Source organism: Salvia splendens, chromosome 14, assembly GCF_004379255.2.
Source record: "Salvia splendens isolate huo1 chromosome 14, SspV2, whole genome shotgun sequence".
NCBI lineage: Eukaryota > Viridiplantae > Streptophyta > Magnoliopsida > Lamiales > Lamiaceae > Salvia > Salvia splendens.
In genome coordinates, this window is record NC_056045.1 from 8945255 (window position 1) to 8948349 (window position 3095).

A 3095-nucleotide genomic window follows, 5' to 3' on the forward strand; every position below is an offset into this window, starting at 1 on the left:
TCCCTCCATCCTCCCTCACTCTCACACGTTTTCTCCTCATCTCCCACTCTTCCTCCCCAAAAACCTCTCATTCAAGCTTTATTCTTGCACCCATTGAAGTGATTTTCAAGAGTCTCCGACGGATCGCATCGTTCTTTGCTTCTACCGATTTATTTTTGTCCAAGAAGGTATATTTGCTCACTTTTCCTCATCCTTTTCGTTTGAACCATGTTCTTGAGTCCTACATGGTGTAGGATTAATAGATCGCAAGATTTATCGGGGGGAAAGTGGGTTGTCGTAAGAACTTGGATGGTTATGTGTTTTTGATTGAAATCATGTGAAGTTGGATTGGAATATTTGGTGAATGATGTGAGTTTATGTGCAAATATGTGTATGAGAAACCTTAAAGCATGATTATGTGTTTTCAAGCATGAAAAATTGGTGTTTGTTTGATGGAAGATGAATACCCTATTTTCGAACTATGAACCTGAAATCTGTGGTGCACGACCAGTAACTTATGATCTGTAATTGACCCACCAAACGAACGAATTTTGATATGAAATTTTTACTGAGTAAACTTCGAGGTGTTTCCTGTGTCTCGTGTGAATTTCAGCCCTTTTTATCGAAAAATGAATTTTTAATAAATTTTTGAAGTTGACTGCGCAAATCTGCCAGAAACTCGTGTTCTCGCCAAGAATATTTCGTTTTCTGTTTGACTAACCAAATGACCTCCGATTGATGTGATTCTTGAACTATATGAAAATTTGAAGTATTCTGAGTCGTGTTAAATTTTCAGCCTTTTTGGGCATTGGATAAATTTATGGTGAATTTTTCAAATGAGCTGCGCAGTGCTGTCAGAAATTTTATGTTCCAACCAGAGAGTTTAGTATTTGATATGGCTGACTAAATGACGTGATTTCAGTGTGAAAATTTGTATGGATGAACTTGAATGTGTCTTCTGTGTTGTGACCAAAATTTAGCTTCATATGAGGTCGGGTGAATTTATAGTGATTTTTACAAAACGGTCGCACAGTTCTGCCAGTTTTCTGCCTTGTTAAAATAACTCTTATTTTCAAGTTTAAAAGTATTATATGATGCATGTATGTCCAAGGAACGTGTTTAATGATGTGATCACGTGAGATAAGTTGAAATATATTACGGTGTGTCTTTCCACCTTAGTGACGTATGTTGGGTTGGGGAATTTGAGAAAAACGATGAGAGAGAAGCGATAGGACATGCATAGTAAAATGTTGTTGTGGAAGGCTAACTTTTATTGTCGTTGACAAGGGTGTTGTGTTTTCGTGAACTCGAGGATCGAGAGTTGCTATAAGTTGAGTTGTGAATTGCTATGCGAACGAGGTGGGCTTTCTTTTCAAACCTCTTTACTTTTCCGAAAATGTTCTGTGGCGTTATAAGGGTGGTTTAACTGTTATGTCATGCCATGTTGTTTTTATTATGAGATTGTGTGCCTGATGCCTAGTTCGTATGAGTTTACTCCGTTAGGCTATGTGGCTGTGTTGTGAAACGAATTTGGGTCTGAGTAGGGCAGCAATCCCAATCAGGCTGTGTACACTGGTGGGATCGTGAGCCGTCCTTGCTAGTCGGCCGGTCTCCTGGGAGAATAGTGTGGCCACACTTTCGTCGCACTGTGATTGTGATTGATGGATTGATGTGGAAAATGGGGAGATAAATTTGTATGGCCAGACTTGAATTTTTGTGTTTCTCGTGATATTTCTTACTATCACTGGTATGGATGACATAACTTATTAAAATGTTTTCGGCATGAGCCCATTGAGTACAACAAGTACTCAGCCCTGCATATTATTTTTCTTATGTGCAGGTTGAGCGGGATGTTGCGGTGGATGTTGAGCTGGCTTAAGTACCTAGGATGCGTTGTGTCCTCATACATAGGCGCTATCATTGACTCTCCTTTAACCTTATTGTTTTTCCGCTGCAATAATTTGAACTATGTCTCAAGACTTTAATCTTCTCTTTATATTTTGTGTTTGAACATGTATGGTGGTGTTAGGTATCAAACAAGTATTTACGTTGTCTTTTGAAAATGGTGTTCTCCGAGATTTAAGTTAAATGTTTGTTTTACCTTAGTTATTAATTGTTTTATTTCATAAGTCCAATTTTTCCCGTTGCTCTTTTAAAAGCATTTTACCTTAAGTCTTCTCAAAAATTTTTATAACCTTAAACTTCTTAAAACTAGGTTGTTTTCCTTTCTTAAGTTAATTAAGTCTTCTTTTAAACTGTTATCCATGCATGTCGGTCACGATCGCCGCGGTTGTGGTACCCCTTTGTATGGGCGGTCGTGACAAACGTAAAAACGAGTGCCCTCAAGCGGGAGATTACAGAAGCCAGATAGGAGTACGATGAGCCCCTCAGTCAGTATTGGGATAGATTCCAAGGGCTGCTTCAAGCAGGCCCCAACCACAAGCTGGGGGGAGCGGGAGATCTATTCGATCTTCTATGGTGGACTGACAGCCGATAGCAAGAATGATCTAAACCTCGTAGCCCAAGGAGATTTCTCAAAGACCCCATTCAGCCAGGCCAAAAACATCTTGGAAAGGCTTATCGAGGCCAAACGCTCGTACGAGACGTCCCGTGGCCAGTTCAGAAGGGGTGTGGTGCACGCAGTCGAGGCACGCAATGACGAAAAGCTGGAGGCTCGATTTGAGCAGATGGAGAAGAAGCTGCTTGAGGCAGTGGAGAAAGCTAGGCCGCCTCCACCAGCTGCACCGAAAGAGACGCAGTATGCGTCGCCACCGCCTCCGCCAGAAGAGCATCATTACTACTATTGTGAATTCCCCCTGAAGTAGAGCCGCAGCCCCAAGTAAATGTCGTTGGCCACTGGAACGCAAATGGCAACCGGATCCAAGGAAAGCAAAGAGAAGCCCCATGGAGAGATCACCCAAACTTTCGATGTACTGACAAGAATCAAAGCCAGCCACCACAGCCCTCGACATAGCAGATGCAACCTACTGAAGGGCATCCCAAATGGCCTGCTCGGATCCAGGATAGACCAAACACTGGAGGGAACAGAATGCAGGGAAGTCAGGAAAGTTGGTCAAATGGACCCCAAGGAAACTGGTCCAGTGGAGGGCAGCCCA

At 42.1% G+C, this 3095-nt stretch overlaps 1 long non-coding RNA gene across 1 annotated transcript; it reads left to right on the forward strand.

The window, feature by feature from the left end:
- Positions 1 to 2042, forward strand: LOC121764947. The gene is made up of 3 exons (XR_006042666.1): positions 1 to 167; positions 1267 to 1338; positions 1820 to 2042. It is a non-coding gene; the product is annotated as an uncharacterized LOC121764947 (long non-coding RNA).
- Positions 2043 to 3095: the final 1053 nt, after the last annotated feature.